At 31.1% G+C, this 19,081-nt stretch overlaps 1 protein-coding gene across 1 annotated transcript in view; it reads right to left on the reverse strand.

Moving 5' to 3' along the window:
- LOC132759105 (uncharacterized) overlaps positions 1-18,740 on the reverse strand; it is a 48,348-nt gene extending 29,608 nt beyond the window's left edge. Inside the window, exon 1 of the mRNA XM_060750827.1 lies at positions 18,646-18,740. The gene's annotated coding sequence lies outside the window, so the exon portion shown is untranslated. The remainder of the gene's footprint in view (positions 1-18,645) is intronic.
- Between the last annotated feature and the right edge of the window lie 341 nt (positions 18,741-19,081).

The following is a 19,081-nucleotide window of genomic DNA, read 5'->3' on the forward strand; positions in this document are numbered from 1 at the left end:
AAAATGCTTAAAGCTTTGAAGAATGTTTATGAAACTTGGATCAATTGTTTACCACAACCAGATAACATGCAGAATGTATATGTCAGGTGTACCGACGCTATCATTTAGCGCTATGTTTATATAACGAATATGACTTCACGTCAAAATATATGCATGGCCGTGCAATACCATTTTTACGGAGTCGTAAAAGCGGCACTTAACCATCCTTATGATATCAACAGCCACCAGTTCAGAAAGCCATGTTTTCTAATGCTTAGTGCGGCCCTTATGATCATTGTCACCGCAGCAACTGCCATGCAACGATTCACTTGTGTGTTTATTTGTGTGCGAGCGTTTGTGTAAGATGCGTACAATTGAGTTGTGAGTGGTTGCATCTGACACTTAATTGTTCACCCGAGCATTGGGAGTGAAAAAATTTTCATTAGAATATGTATCGGAATTGGAAGTTTCTTTTATATTTAGTATATATTATAAAATTTAATGTAACATGAATTTTAACTACAAAATTATATTCAACTGAATTGGTCAATAATCGAAGGTTTGTAATACCATAAATAAATATGTAAGTATTAAGAATCATATAATTATGCTGATATGACTTACATTTATCGGTTTTTCATTATCTCCTTTGAAATAATTCCCTCTGTCTATTCACAAACAACAATTGATTGACTTTAATTTGACGGGTGTTATAGTGTTATACTTATTGTTATCTATAATTTTTTATCATGTGACAAGCCATTTGTTTATCATTGGATATATCATAAACCAGAGACACGTGTCTGTTCTTAATTGTGGACATCAACCTGACTATTTCATACGTAATATATGATAAATCTTTAGCTGTTGATGATTATGCTTTTATTCTGCTTGAAAATGAAGTTTGATTTACATTGGTACACAATAACGACTTTTATTTTCAATTGAACCAAATGTACATAACATTAGATATGGTTCAATGCTCAATATACTAGTATTTTTTTTCTTCAATATATCTACTCACGACTCATGTGACGAAATACGTATTTATCATTTGAAGGATGACAGCTATCTTAATTAACAAACAATATCACAATTATCTGTTTTGATATATTCAAATGTACGTGGTACTGTACACATTATTTGTTGAAACACAAAATAGTAAATAATGTAGGGGGTGATTTATATTTAACAAAATCATCCCTCTATTTTCGATCACATAATTTTAAAATAGTTGGAAATTAAGTTATCAAAGCCATGAGAATGTACGTAAATTAAAATAAATTGTCTCCCATAACGCAAACAATACAAATGGATAATGCAATCGATAGTGTATGTGAAAACATACATGTGCATGCACACCTCAATATAGATAAATATATGATTACATTTGGTTAAAAATACGATTACAACGAACCATGACTTAAACGAATAGTGTGCTGTTTTATTGTTTGTAAATTTATTGTATATTACTTATAAAATTGACACTTCAAAGTCATTTAATATGTCTATTTGTACAGAAAACCTTCACCGATTTAAATGACATTAATTTTGACGATACCCTATATAATTATCTCTAGTGTAAGATATAGCTTGTACATGTATAGTGTTCAAATCAAACAATGTTTTCGTACCACAAAGATACATATCTTTATGAGGAGTATTTTGTTATGTGGTGGTTCTATAAACAAGTTCATTCGAGTTTAGAAAAAAAATGTTTGCGACGAACCACATCACTCATACACATGTGTAGTTAGAAAACAACGTATACTTTAATTTAGATACATTGAAAATATAATGATCAGGAACCATGCGCTTTCCAACCACTACAAAACTCAAGTCAATTACCTAGGCAACTTATTAAACGTATATTTTTACCTATTTTATGCCGCTAAACTAAACGTTTTCCCAATCGGAGAAAAATGTCATACATTGCTAATTTACCATATTATAACGTTTCGGGGAAGCCGTCCTGGTAAGAATTAACTTTGCTTACTCTCTTATTTTCAAACTGGCAACGTATTGTCATTCACGACTCCATATTTAACGTCGAAGAGACTTATTAACATTTGTAAATGAGTTGTTTAAACTAACATCAACCAACTCCATCCATTCTAAATGTTGAATAATTTATCCTTGTTGTGGGTAGAGAATAAAGCTTGGATAACATACATTACGGTGTTCAATGTCATAACTACAGCTTATTGGTATATTTTATTACAGTTTATATTTGTCATGTAAAAAGTGCTGTCCACTGCATTATCCATTTATTATACCAGTGTACTTTTAGTCATAATAAGAGGTATGATAAAAAAAATCTCGGCCCGATATTCTTCTAGCCACTAATCTGACATTTACGCACGATATGTCGATACCGATACCTAATTCAAGGTTACTGACCGAGTTACACACGGTTTTATCCAGATTAAGTAACATAAAACACATCAGTAGAGAGGAGTGTCATTAAGACCAAATGGAGAAAGTTGAAATCAGAACCGTCATTTAGTACCTCTGTAAGAAAGGAATGCCCCCATGAAGACTGGGGACGGAGTCCCCTTCATATAGCACTGTGAACAAATGGGCTGCTGAATATAAGAGGGGCAAGGAGAGCATTGGAGATGATGAGTGGTATGGGTGGCCAAAAGAGGCCAACAACGATGAAACTGCCAAAGCTGTGCACGATCTGGTCATGTGTGACAGAAGGCGAGACCTGAGAGGCATAGCTAGGGAAGTGGATTCAAGCTTTTGTTAAGTTTAGGCAATTCTGACAGATATCTATGTCATGTCAAAAGTGTCCGCTAGGTGGCCATACAGATGACTGACGACCAGAAACGGACCAGCCTTGACATTTTAAGATATCATTTGTCTCGCTACGAGGATGAACCTGATTTTATCTATCGGACCGCAACTCAGGATGAAACATGGGTCCATCACTTCGATCCAGAAAAACAGAGCATGCAGTGGATGTATCCTGGCTCACCGCTTTCGAAGAAATTCAAGTGGGTGCCATCAGCAGGGAAGGTGATGGCTTTAATATTTAAGATAGTCAGGGGAAAATCATGATTGACTATATTGAGCAAGGTCGTTCCATAACCGGTTTACAATGGGCACAATTTCAAAACATATTTCAGATATTGATAAAACAAAAGAAACGTATCACAAATAAACAATATATGGCAAAAAAGGACGCAATTGAGTACCTAGAGTAGGCATTTTTCCGTGGCTGTGTCCATAATGTAGACAGAAAATGACATGGTTTCTTGTGTATTTTTATATCTCCTAATTGTCCACAAAGCGACCATATACACCTCTTAATAAGAGTTACAAAGTTGTTATAATATTTATTTATCCTGATTTTGAGAAAAAGAATCCTATTATGTTGTAAACTGTAATAAGGCTTTTACAGCTCTAAATTAAAAGCGAAGAAGTCATTTTAAGGCTTTTAATACACTAAACTGAAGTAGCAAAGTGTTGTTCAGTTAAAAAAAAAAAACATTTTGAAACGTTGTCATCTTATTACAGATATTCGACCATGCGACCACAAACATGCATCGAGGACATGTTTTAAGAAAGTGGTAAAGCGACCAAATACACTCATTACAGGATTCAACAACAAAGAGTTGTCCGCAATTGAATTAAAGGGCAGAATTGAATGTGTCATTTTCTGATGATTATTGATAAGGTGACTAATTTTACATATAGGTATTGAATTGGTTTATAACAATACTAACTCAAACCAAACGGAGTATCGGTTTACGTCCTTTTTAGTTCGCTATTACATTTAAAGAAAATCATATACATGGATGACTTCTTGGAACATTTTGAGTTTGAAGATTTTTTTACTTTTCATTCTGTATTCATGTATTTAACATAATTATGCTAATTTGCGAAACGTGAATGTTTCAGAAACGTTTAATAGCCATTAAATATCAGAGATATGTCTCACACTTTGTTAATAAATAATTAAATATTAACCATTGGGTATTTTCGCCAAAGTACCCATTCAATTTTATATTCGACTTATTCTTCTAATAGAAGAAAAGATAGTTGATAGACTGAAAGAAAACACAAATAGATTAGACTTGTGTGGCCGTCAAATATGATACTGGTAAGGCTGTACATATTTGCAAGTCTTATCTTCCCGGCTGAATTTGTAAAATGAACAGTTCCAACTTATTTTTTTAGAAATGTCAATCAATCTGAGAATATCAAAAGATTAATTTCTAAAGTTTGTCAGCCAACAGACCAAAAAGAGAAAAACAGAATCCAACACAACACAATTGAAAATGTTGCAGGCTTGGTTTGATTGAGCCTGTTCATGGACGGTAATGGAAAGTGCAAGTTACCGTCCGTGCCCCCTAGCACCGACTTAAGCAGAATTCAACATTTAACACGAAAATGGTGAAATTTCGAATTTAGAAACATCCGCAGATGTGTTCATACGGCGGTTATCATGGAAGATTCAGTGTGACACAGTAGTGCCATTCCATGAAAAGCGGCGTATGGTCCCCAAGTAAAAGAATGCTTTTGCCCTAAACTAGAAAATAATGGGCGGAACTAAATAAAATGGAATTTTGAAAGGGGATCTGAGTTTATAAAGCCTGCATATCACAGATAAGACATCAAAAGACAAATTTAAAAAGCAGGCAACATATCCTAAGGGTGATCATACAGTATTCAATTAGGAATAATGGAACCACCCAAAGTTGAAAATGTCCAAATAGATAAAACTTAAAGTACCACATAACATGTATACACAACAGCAATGTCGTTCTGAACGATCTTCAAGGATCGAAAATATAACATCATTGATTAAATGTACGGGGAGATTTACAGCCGCCACACGACACAAATAACACGGATGTGTTAACGGATAACAAAGTCAGTCTGCTTTGATTTTCAGTATTGCAAACATGTATTTCTATACTGGTAATATCATTTTAGTTCAAGCAGTAAAATGTTGCAGTGTAGTTAACAGTGATCGTATTTACGCAATTGCTTTTGATCTAAGCTCAATCAAATTTAAATTAACGGAACGTCGGTGGTTCTACTCAGGTGCCCGTTCGTGCCAGTAAAGCTGGAACGTCGCGATATGACATATACTGTGTCGATGTGACGTAAAACCCAATCAAACAAACAAACAAAAACAATCTAAGCTCAATCAAATTTAATCACATTCCATTTAACATCTTAAAAGAGAAAACGTTATTTCAAATCAAACAAGGTCAACCAATTTAATGCTGTTTCTCAACGAAAATCATCCCAAGTTTTTGAAACCACCAGTGTGTGGCTTAACATGTTATTCACATACCAAATTTAGTGAATCTAGATTTGTCCTGTAACTGCTTATCAATAAAAAGCTATTTCGATGCACCTTTCACATTTACATTTGTTTCCGTCAACAAATAAATTAATAATGATAGTTTAAATCTGGATTGTAGATAAAGGTACACTTATTATAGAAAAATAATAAACGCGACCACGAATGAAAAAACAACAACAACAAACCGTATACAAATGTGTTTTGTCACAAAGGGGCTCTTTGGAATACATTGTGGTTGTAAAACTATATTACCTACGAAGGTGACTTCGATTTAAGTTTATGACTTTGTACATCACAGCTTTTACTATCTGACAGATAGCTAGTCCCAGATCATTTTCATATATAACAATATTTTACGGTAGTGCTGTGGCATTTAACGGTAAGGGGAAATGATGCGATATTTAAGTTCTTTATTGCGACATTTAACGGCAAAATAATTTGAGACATTTAGCGACAAAAGTGCGACGTTAAGTAGCAAGTGTGATATTTAGCGCTGCTGTCACATATACCGGCGCAATATACACTGCATCTGCTATATTTACCTTACGTAGATATCCCTGAGCTCTTTTGTTCTCAAAATGTAAGTCAAAATTTTGTATACTTATTGGGAGAATAAATTTTCATTATCCAATAAAGAATAATTATATGTCTGTCGTTTTCTTAGATGAAATAGAAAGATCTGTGACAAATGAGTTTGAGTAATGGGCTTACTTAAACTTTTTGTAAAGAAACAAAATATTTTGATACTACATGAAAAGGGAAACTGTATTGATGACATAATCTACTGTTTGTGCTGAGATTCATTTAAAAAAAAACACCCGAGGTTAGCTAAAATCTCTTTTTCTGTTTCGGTGTCATAACAAAACACATGTTCTTGTTAAAAATCTAAAATTAACCCTGAAAAGTGTCATCAGGCCCGTAACCAAAAAGGCTATAGGCAGTTCGGGTACCAGCGGTAATGGATGTTTGTTTTTGTCCACTCGAGGAATATTGATATATAAACAATAAATAAGTGCAAAGTGTTATATAAAATGTGTCTTAACGATATATAGATATAAGTTTTTGTATGAGGATATACTTTGGTAACTATAATTTCTATAAAAAACGTTTCTGAACTACTAAAAATATTGGTACATTATGTCTCTATAAATAGCCAAATTCATCATGTCGCAAAAACGAGATAGCTGCTATATCATTTCGCACATAGATAGTGCATTATTGAACTGAGGTAACTGAAAAATCATTCTGCACGAAAAAGTCATGAAATATTTCCTATTGCTAAATGGGAACCAGGCAGATATTTGAAAACCACAGTGTCTAACCGTTCAATATTGAAATATATAGAAATTGATTAAAATGTCAAATATTAAAGAAAAAAATTACTCTTGTTCTGATGAAAATGATGAAATGAACGATGAAAAAAAAGGAAAAGAGAAGCATGTAGTAGTGTAAGTAGCACATTAGATACTAGTACTGGTATGTGTACAATAGGAGAAAAACAGAAAAAGAAGAAAAAGAAGAAAGGTAAACAAGATATTGAGGATGACACATTAATACAAGAAACTGATACACAACAACTAAACAAAATTAACAAACAGTTAAAAGAGATAAACTTGAAGCTTTCAAAAGTGTACACAAAAGATGATGGTAGTTTAAGAGATATGATAAAAAACATGTTCAGTCAAATGAAAGAAGAAATGCTATCATCTGTTAGTAAAAGAATCGACATTCTTGAAGGAAAATTATTTGAAAAAGAAACTGAAAATGAAGTTTTAAAACTAGAGGTTAAAGAGCTTGAAAAAGCACTAGAAAACCAAAAAAAACGAAAATGAAAAACTAGTCGAAGAAATACGTATAAACGAAAGGCAAACAAAAGGAAAATAAATGATCTCGAACAATATAGTCGAATAAACAACCTTCGAATTGACGGGATTAAAGAAACAATTAATGAAGACCAGCAACAAACGGAGAGAAAGGTTTTGAATACATAAAATTCTTACATGCCTAAATTAAAACTAGAAATAGACGATATAGAAGTCGGTCACCGCTTAGGCAAACAAGATGACAAAAAGCCTAGACAAATAATTGTTCAATTCAGCTCACGGGGCACAAAAGTAGATATACTAAAAAATCGGAAACTATTAAAGGGATCAGGAATTTACGTTAATGAAGACCTTACTCGTTTGAATCAACACGTTTTACATGTATAAGGAAAAAACTGTCGGACGAAGTGGAAGGTGTATGGACTAGAAATGGGTAACATTTTCTACAAAAATAAAATGGATCAGTTCACCGAGTTCATTCTGATGAATACCAGACATGGATCGATTTACCTTGGCCGACAGTAACACCAGACCAACTTAAACGTCCAGCAACCCACAATGCATGGTTAGCCCCAGTGAAAATAACAAAGTAGTTATATGATCAATGATCAGCATATGTAATACAAACAATTACCAGTGACGTTGTCAAACCGGTTTTTTATAGAAAAGTAGACGCATCAGTACACAATTGACTTTCATTGTTAAATTTTTGTATCCTTCTCCATACGTGTCTACTTCATCCTATCGTTTACTAAAATATACATTTAATATGAAAATTCTGAAGCAGTAAATTTTAATTACTATATTAATTGTTTTTCGTTTACAATTAGAATATGATATACCCCTATAAACACATGGCAATGCTGACCTTTGATAAAGTATACATAAAAAAACTGAACTAACTATTTGAGCTTAAGTCATAATAGAATTAACAGAATTTCTTTCATTAATTTATTGAAAGCACACAATATGGAAACAGCTGATTTAAGAATATAAAAGAATAATTATGATCTTATTTCCTTGTTTTAGTAAATTAAACTATTTTTTTTACACATATCAAATCGAAACCTGTTATCTAATGAATGTATGGCTAAAAAACCATTGTTGATATGAATAAAGTATCATCATTATTGTTGTAGAATTTCGTTATGTACATGTCTATTTTTATTGGGTCATTTTTTTCTTAGCTGATACACTTATTTATTTATATATATATTTATTTATATATTTATTTCACAATATAACGGATGAAGTTGAAATAATGATTTCTTTTCCTTCTTTTTTATTTAGATTTTATACATATTCCTTCGAAACTTGTTATCTATCTATAGTAAAAGTGTTCTACAAAGATTATCAAATCATTTTAATAATTATTTCCTGTCTTTTGTCTGTCATTGTACCTTCATGATTTCACCAACTTAAGTTAACATAATAAAATACACAAAACAGTGTTCGTTTAAAAATATTGTTATGTCATTATATTTGATATCTTTATCTAGAGGAAAGCAAAACTATCATTTGCATGCAAAACTGTCCTAGATAAAAATTGAGTTATATACATGTTGTTTGCTTTTGTCACTGAATATTCATTTGCTGAGGTGTGTAAAAGGTACTTGCTCAAAACATACATGTAAAAATTGAGTTATATATATGTTGTTTGCTTTTTGTAACTGAATATTGTTTTGTTGTGTTTTTTTTTGTGTTAAAAATACTTGCTCAAAAATATATATTTAAGTTAAAAACAAGTCTTTTTCTGCCATGGCTGTTTAAGCTGTAACACATATAATAATTTCAATAGATAAAGAATAAGGGTAAAATGATGACTTCTTTCCTCTTTTTAATTAAGATTTTACACTTATTCTTTTGAAAACTTGTTATTTATTGAGAGAGAAATAGGCCAACAATGATTATTAAATCATTGTTTAAGTCATATGTCTGTCGTCTGTACTTCCATGCCTTTTACAGATTAAGTTAACACAATAAAATACACAAACACTGTATGTTTAAAAATAATATATTATCATTATACTTAATGTCTTTGTCTTGGAGAAATCAATAAATATCATTAACTAAACTATCTTAGGTATAGTTGTGTCATATAAATGTTGTTATGCCTTTTTTGTTTCTGAATATAATCATGCTTTTATGTGTTGTGTACTTATCCAAAAATACTCCTTTATGTTACGAGCAAAACTGGCTTAATTTAAAAATGAATGATAAGTTCGAAAATGATATTTTTGTTTGCATTATAGCGATAAGTTTTTTTTTCTCTCTTTTGCTAAAAGTTACAAAATTGAAAGCTGAATAGGAAAATAACTTTCAGAAACCTTTTTGCCTTATAACCAGTAGCAATTCTCCAAAAAATTTTTTATATAAGATCCGGAAAAATGTACAGATATTTTCTTTCACCTTGAAGAAAGTTTTTTTTGTGCTTAATGTGTAAATACTTAATATTTGTACACATGCATATATATATGTGTGGGTGTATGTGAGTGCGTGTGTGTCTGTGTGTGTGCGTGCGTGAGTAAATACATGCTTTTGATGTTTTGTTTGATAATGTTTTGCGACATGATGGATTTTTTACATGTAAACTCAACAATATGTTTTTGTCTCTTAAGCTTTTTTATATAGATCATCTACTGTTTTTGAACGTAAGCTTCACATTGAATTTGAAATGAGTATGAAAATTTGTACTTTTAATGTAAGAGGTTTGGGAAATTATATGAAAAGGAAGCAGGTTTTTAATTGGCTTAATTTACAAAAGTATGACATATGTCTTTTACAAGAAACGCATTTAAACACAAAACAATATCTTAAATGGACATCAGATTGGGATGGACGGGCTTATTTCAGTGGAAATACTAATAATAGTGCCGGCGTATGCTTCTTAATTAACAGCAAATTCGATTGCAAAAACATAACATATACAGAAATAGTTTGTGGTAGATTAATAGCAATTGAGTTTGAACAGACAATGAACACATATATAGTAATAAATATTTATGGACCAAATAATGATGATATCTCAATTTTTGAACAGCTAGATAAATTTATTTTGGAACATGAAGAGAAAAAAATTATAATAGGTGGTGATATCAACACTGTTTTAGATACAGAAATAGACAAAAAGAATGGTAGAAAAGATGGCCACAAAAAATGCAGACAAAAACTTAAGGACATAATTGAAAAATATAGCGTTTTTGATATTTGGAGAACTAAAAACCCACATAAACGTCAGTTCACATGGCATTCACATGACAAACCTGCTATATTCTGTAGACATGATTTTTTTTTAATTTCAGAAAATCTTTTAAATAATGTTTGCCTATGTAAAATTGAAAATGGATATAAACCGGACCACTCTAGAGTTACACTATCAATGAATATTCATACAAAAGGAAAAGGGTACTTTAAAATTAATAACAGTTTACTACTTAAACATGAATACCAAAACGTTATACGAAAAATTATTGATGAAACCACTATGATAAATGCAGGTGCAAATCCAAATACAATGTGGGAAATAATGAAAGGAAATATTAAAACGAAACTATTAAGTTTGCAAGTAAAACCAAACAAGATGATGAAAAAAGGGAAAAAGAAATAAATTTAAAATTAATTAACTTATAACAGACATTAAGTTCTTGTTCCTTAAACAATGATATTGATAAAATAAAGTCAGAAATAGAAAAAAAATAAAGAAGTGTTAAACGAAATCTACGATAAGAAGATAAATGGAATAATATTAAGATCAAAAGCGTTAAATGTTGAATATAATGAGAAAAATAGTAAATTGTTTGCAAATTTAGAAAAAAGAAACTTTGAAAAAAAGGTTATGATTCAAATAGAAGTTAGTGCCGAATAATCTCAAAACAAAATGAAATAATAGAAGAGCAGAAACGCTTCTATAAAAAACTTTATAAAGAGGTTGAACAAAAAACAACTAAATTTAATTTTATGGATCCAACTATACCAAAAGTAAGTGATATAGAACGGACATCTCTAGATAGCGAACTTACTGAACTCGAATTTACAACAGCTTCTAAAAAATATGAATAATAATAAAAGTCCTGGATCAGATGGATTAACAAACAGAATTTTATAAAATCTTTTGGAATGATATAAAATATTACTACATTAACTCTATTAAACATTCATTTGAAATTAAAAATTTGACTGAACTTCAGAAACAAAGTATCATCACTCTGTTACCAAAAACAAACAAAGATACTCTTTTCTTAGAAAACTGGCGTCCAATAAGTCTTTTAAATATTGATTATAAAATAATAGCAAAAGTTATAGCAAATAGAATGAAAAAAGTTTTACCTTTAATCATAAGTCAAAATCAATCCGGTTCATTAAAGATAGATACATTGGAGAAAATATACGGACGATATTTGAAGTATTAGAACAAATGGAAAAATAGACCAAGATGCACTTTTATTTTTTACAGACTTTGAAAAAGCCTTTGATAGTATCAACCATAACTTTATTTTTCAAGTTTTGGAATTTTTTAATTTTGGCAATACAATAATCCAATGGATAAAACTTTTATACAATGACCCACAAAGCTGTGTTATCAATAACGGACACATGTCAGATTTCTTTAAAATACATAGAGGTGTACGTCAAGGATGTCCACTTTCTCCGTATATATTTATTGTATGCATCGAACTCCTTTCAAACTGTATATGTTAACATGAAAAAATAAAAGGCATAAACATAAATGGAATCGAGATTAAAAATGTGTTATTTGCGGATGATGCAACTTTTGTAACTGATGGGTCAAAAGAATCTTTCGAAACATTAATTGAAATACTCGATGATTTCAATAAAATATCAGGCCTAAAATTAAATGAAAAAAAATGTAACGTATTAAAAGTAGGCTCATTAAGAAACTCCGAAAACTAAATATTGCCGAAATCGAAATTTCCAATGGACTTCTGACAATGCAAAATCTTTAGGTATGACATTTTGTACAAACTCTACTTTAACTCTCCAAAAGAATTAGAACCTAAAATTGATGCTTTTAAAAATTGTTTAAAAACATTGAACACCGAAAACTTACACTTCTTGGAAAAGTTACTGTCATCAAATCTTTTGCTTTACCAAAACTGATCTTTGCTTTATCTGTATTACCTTTACCTAGCTTGAAAATTATAAAAACTTTAGAAAAAATGTATGTTTGATTTCATTTGGGATAATAAACCAGAAAAAATAAAAAGGGATACATTGAAGAAAAAAATATGAAAATGGGGGAATAAAAATGATTGACTTTGAGAAAATATATATTATCAATAAAGGCGAGCTGGGTGAAAAAATTATAAATGATGATTCGACATCTATAATAAAATCTATATACTTATCTCAATTAGACAGATACGGAGGCAAGTTACTTTTTGAATGTGAAATAAATGACAAATTTATACAAAGCAAATTTAAAAGTTATCCATTTTTAAGAGATATAATTTCATCCTGGAACCAAATAAAAGTCATACCAAAATGTAATAACCCAAATAAACAAATAATTTGGAATAATATGAAAATAACATCAAATGAAAAAATCATTCTTCTATAAGTCTTGGTATGAAAAGGGTATTGTGTGTATTTGGAACATCTATTTGACTTAAGAATTGATCAATTTTACACTTTTTGAAAATTTTAAAACAATTTATCAAATCCCTGATGCAGATTACCTCAAATATCAGACTTTAATAAGAAGTATACATCCTGACGTCATTACAGGTATCAATCTAGACAACGTCAATATCAATACCCCAAACAGATATATTATAGCGTCATTTATAAAACAAATGAAACCAATAAATTTCTATATGAACATCAGTTAAAACGAGATAACATTATCAAAAAATACTGCAGAAAATAAGTGGGAAAATATATTTGAAAACGAAAAATATATGTTGGGAAAAAAAACAAAAAAACATTCTATCAACAACGATTGACACTAAGTTCAGAAATTTTCAATATAAATATCTTCACAGAATAATTGCTACAAACAAAAGTCTTCTACAACAAAACATTTCTTCCTCGAGTCTTTGTGATTTTTGTGCAATGGATATTGAATCTATTGAACACCTCTTTTGGCAATGTTCTTACACGCAACTTTTTTGAGAGATTTTAATAGAATATTTCAAAAAAAAGGAATATTATTATAGAAATTAATTTAAAAACAATATCTCACTTAATTACAAGCACAGATACACAAAAAGATGCAAAAAAACTTTATTCTTTTGGTGGCAAAATATTACATATATAGTTGCAAAATTGGAAAACGCACACCACAATTTAACTTATTTTTACATTATTTTCGGAGCAGACTATGTATTGAAAAATGTATTGCATTTAATCGAGATAAACTGGAAACTCATTTTCAAAAAATGGAATAGAATTTTCCCAGATACAAATATATATAACATATGAAATACTTTACTTACATAAAAATAAAAAACAATGATGTTAAAAAGCAGTCAAAAACTGTAGATGTATTTTCTGTTGTGTTTTTTTTCTTGTTCTTTTGTATTTAATTATTCACCCCCTTTACTTTCCCTTTTTCTTTTTGCTTAAATATTAGGTTACACTAATACGAGTATCGTATTGCCGATGGTACCCGAAATGTATGTGTGCTGTTTTGTGTGTGCTGTTTTGTGTGTGCGTTATGTTCGAAATATGTATAGTTATAAAACCTGTTGGTATCTATGAATTGGAAATGTGGGTGTATGGGTGCGGATGTGTGTGCGGGCGTGTGTTTGGGTGTGAAAAAAAACAACTCTTTGTGACCATGCTTTTGTATTATCTGGACAGAAGTTTATTATATGTTATGTACACTGTATTATTGTATGATCACTGAGAAAAAAATAAATTATATATAAAAAAAAGGCTATAGGCTGGGCAACTATTTATACTGTATATGTATTTAATCTATAATTTCAGTTCAAATTGAAAATGTATGTCAAAGAGTTGTTAAAAATATGACAAAATGCGATAGGTAGTCGGCATTGAATAGAACATAAACATGCATGTTGTTAGACTGTCGTAATTGCTTTGTCACAACTTACAGAGGCACACATGTGTATCTGTTAAAGATGATTTTAAATTGCTACACTACGGTAAGTATGTTGACATCATTACAATGAATCATGTTTTACTGACAATGTACCATATAATGGCAGACGATTTTGCGACATTAAGTGGCAAGTGCGACATTTCGTAAAATTGAGACACTTGGCATGTAACTGTTACATTTAGCGCGTCATTACTCTTTGTTTTTATACTCAATTGAAGTCACGTCAATACATATGCATGTCCGTGCAATATCTTTTTTTATGGAGTCGTTAAAGCGGCACGACCATGTAACAAAGACAAAATAGAACAGTATTGTAACAAAGGAGGGCAGTTTCATACACATGTGTCTGTTAAAGTCAGGTCATTTACACCAGAGCTATTACCCTTCAAATAGTAGAGTATTTCACAATTATTTCATATTGAGGGGACACACGAAGCACTTGTCCCGTTTTTGAAGGGCAGACAATATAATGATATTTTATTTTTTTAATATTTCATACATAATGACAAATTTGTCATTTATGCAAAATAATGTTTAGCTTTTGAGGAAAAAAACTTATATGTACACAAATAAATAACTATAAATACTGTACATGTACATGTGTATATTTAGATTAGGTCCATTTTCATATCAGCGTTATTCCCTCGGTTTGTTAATCAAATATAAAAAAGCAACATCAACAATAAAAAAAGTCCTTTGATGTGACGTGTGTGTCTGTTTATTTATTTTAAAGATATATGTATAAACGTGGTATTATTTCCCCGAATTAAACTTTTTATTTCAGCACCATATTTGTTCACCTTGTCAACTAAGTCGTTATCTTAACCTCTTTATCTAGACTATCCCGACTGACATTGATACGTTGTCTTTTATCAAACATTTGAACGCTGATATCTTGTATCTGACATGTGCCGTCATAGTGTAGTCCTATATTCTAACATTGGTCAAAGTTGTATTATTGTGTGATAAAAAGTCACACTTTACGTACACCCAATCAACAACATTTAACTGTAGTAACTTTTTTCATTTAGAATACACGATCTTATTAAACTCTATTTAAAGTGTCAGTTTTATTTGTTTTGTAATTCTTTGTCGTGCTCCTTTTCAGATCTAATCAATTTTGTTAGGGGTATATCCTCCTATACCACTAATGAATCTATAATCGTTCATATATGGTATCGCATATTTTATACCTAACACAATGCCGTTATTATGAGAATAAAATATAGGTCAATATAACATATAACTTTTATATACGTTTTGCAATACATAGTAAAATGGTTTTTTTTATAACATAAATTGTATTAAGTACGATCTCACTATGTAATACAAATAAATGGTCAGGGAAACAATAACAAGAATATAGTATCACAGGGTTGTGGGCACACATGTATTAAATTATATACGTTTTTATTAGTTTTTTTGTATTATTTGCATTAAGTTAACATGGTCTACTTTTTCTCTGGATATTTCAATATTCTTGAATCGTGTGGCTACTATACTTGGATACTTATGAAAGACAAAGGCTTTACTTATTCTTTTAAAGACTATATAATATAATTATATTAATTATATAAATGATGAAAAATAAACATAATAATTATGTTTTTTACAATACATTCAATAAATAACGAGAACACTTAAATCGTTTAAAATGAGACCGCGGTTGTTCTCATATCTAATAAAACAATATGATAGATTTATGAATATATACCTATATGTATATTGCTGTATCTTACAAAATCTTTAGAGGAACTCATTTAAGGTCCATGCAATTTTAATTTCTAATAACAATTATCTTGTACATCTAAAACAAAAATAAGTTTTCCTTCAATTACCAGGTGATGCAAGTTTTTTGTTGTTGTTTTTTTTGTAAGAAACACTTGATTCTAAATAAAGAAAAAAACACAAAATAAGGAAAACGAGAAATGATTGAGATAAACAGAATAATGCTGTATCATAAACATGATATAGCTGTTTAGGTTCATGACATAGAAGAATAAAAATTTGATAAAGAAGAACTGTTGATTTGTCAGTCAAATATTTGACAAATGACAAAATAATATGGTTATCACGGCTAAAATCTTGACTTTGAATAAATTTGAATAAATTAAAAGTTGTTAGTGTCTGATGTAAAGAAAGTTTTTCTTACTTAAAATATGAACCTTCCCGCATCGAAATGCTTTATGACTAGTGATTTATTTGGCAATGGCCAAATCTCTTACTCACCAGCCATTCAACGTTTTGAAAATGACGTAAAAAAGGGAAAACAAAAGGTGACACATTTCTTCATCATTTTTGTCTCTTTATCTTTAAATAAAACTTTAATTGCTTATGTTATACTTATGTTATGTAATACTAGAGGCAAAATATATAAGGGTCGTTTAAAAGTATGTAAACAATAATTGTATAAATCACATGCACACTATAATATTATATAGGATGATAAATACCAATATTTTGATAATTATCGTGATTTTCGCATATAATTAATCATATAATATCTATGGTGGCTGATTTGGTACACTTTGCGCGTTGCGTTGTCGATAGCGACAACACAATCTATATCGTTATCGCCTTTTCGTCTTGTCGCTGGCGAAATTCGCCAAACAGCGCGTTGTAGCACTGTCTGTCGTCTTGTCGTCCTATCTCTAGCAAAGCACGTCAAACGGCTCGTTGTAGTGCGGCGCGTTGTCGCGATGTCCCCCAGTCGCCTGTCTAATAAGCTTATCCTTCGATTTCATACTATGGAAGCTTGAATTGACCCCCCTAGATGTCGTGTTTGTGATAACTCATGTGCGTCATGTCGACTTATATTTACGCGAAATGACGTCTTCTATCATTGTTTGGTGAGATAATAAAGACGTCTGGGCAACGTTTGTTTCAAGGCATGTCGACATATTTTTTGTCAATAATGGAGTTGATGAGAATCGATAAAAGCTAAGTCAACGTATTTCATCTCGACAAGCCTTGTTATACATTGTATCTGCTTCTTGGAATATATCACCGCGTATTAACATCATCGGCACTGTCGGAAAGACCCAATTAATATCCGGAAAATAAACCCCTACCACCAAACCAAAATCTTAATACATAGAATTGTTCATCCTTTGAAGAACATATTGGTAGACACTTGTGTTTTAATATAAGTTTGGTATATGTCCGTTTCTGCAGTGCATTTTGTATATGCGTTTTTATCTAACTAGCAGTTATACCAGATAAATTATTTTAGTCAGTGCTTGATTAGAAACCATATATTTTATATACGTATATACATGTACACTTATCAAGACGTTTGGACACCTTTAAAATGATATTTCAGCTTGCAGCCAAATGTACTATTCTGAGTTATAGTATTGTACATATATTAGTAACTTAATTTATATACATTAACACAGTGTTTGGTGTCCAGACGGTCCTCAGATGGAACCCATTTGTACTTAATTTGCATATATGACGTTTTCAACCATGAACAGGCACATATATATGTGATTTGTTATACTGCCAATCACTTCGTGAATCCGTGGCATTGAAAACATTGAAAGGTGTTCAGACGTACGTCCGTGTAATTGTGGTTCAAATGGTCCCCGTCCTGTGTTATAATAGACATTAGTTATGTCGACATGGTCTGATACAGATGTTGTAAAGATTCTAAGTTTCTCCATCAAAACCATGATAAAACACGCCATGTTGCACTAATATATATAAACATGACCACATATAAATTATTACGTACCACGGCATCTCGGGGGTCAATTCAAGCTTGAGTCGAGCGACAATGTGAGATCGCGAAAACACCTTAGCGACAGGACGACAAAACGAAAGTCCGACAACGCGCCGTTTGGCGTTTTGACGTGCTAGCGACAACATGACGCACAAAAGCGTTCAAATCGGCCACTTTTTCTGATCTACATATATAAAATATTCATACTTGCCAGTATGATTGAAGTACTTGTTTTATAGTTAAAATGATTGGGTACTTTATTACCCTTCCAGATTGTTCCCCCTTTTTGATTGGATATTGATCCGCCGAAAGAAATTGATATTTCCCCTTTTGGTACCCATGTATAAAACAATATGCGCTGTGAAGATGCGCGAACGGTTCGATCTTGCGCTCCGTTGACGTCATTTTGCGGTGAAGGAGTCAAAGGAATCTTATTTCGACGTTAAATTTGAAAAACATTAAAAAAAATTTACATTTGTATTTATTTTAAAATCGTTTTACTCGGAAGGGATGGGTAAAAACATCAACTGAAGTTGTTTAATAAAATTTTATAGTCCATAATCCAGGCAATGCATTCAAATGATTGTACAAGAACAAAATGTATAACAATGTAGAACGAAAAATGATGATCAATTTGCTTAAATTAATTGATCTTTAAGCGAAATAATTTAAATGTAAGTATCTACCAGCATATACATAAATAAGAACTTACATTTATTGCCTTTCTAAAATTACTCCATTACGTTATTTTCCTCTTTCTATTCACAAACAAAAACATTTTATTTTGATTTGACGGGCAAGATATATATATATATATACTTATTATTATCTTTAGCTTCTATCGCGTGACAAGTCATGTATATATCATGTGATATATACACCCGAGATGTGTGACAGGACTTTGTGAAAAAATGGCCTTATTTAGGCCCCCAACACTTGTTTTTGTTTGAAAAAGGTTGTTTAAAAAAATAAACCACTTTTTCGGCGCGGTCACCCAACCAAAAGATACATCAGGGGGTTGCCAGAAGGGGAATGTGCCTCCTTCTATTTGAGGGATTTGAAGGGGGCGGCAGTCCCCCTCATCGCCAAGAACATTTAAGACTTATGAGAGGCTAAAAATAACCCCAGAACGATCAAAAGGTAACGTG

This window comes from Ruditapes philippinarum, unplaced genomic scaffold, assembly GCF_026571515.1.
Source record: "Ruditapes philippinarum isolate M1 unplaced genomic scaffold, ASM2657151v2 ctg2223_1_1_1_1, whole genome shotgun sequence".
Classification (NCBI taxonomy): domain Eukaryota; kingdom Metazoa; phylum Mollusca; class Bivalvia; order Venerida; family Veneridae; genus Ruditapes; species Ruditapes philippinarum.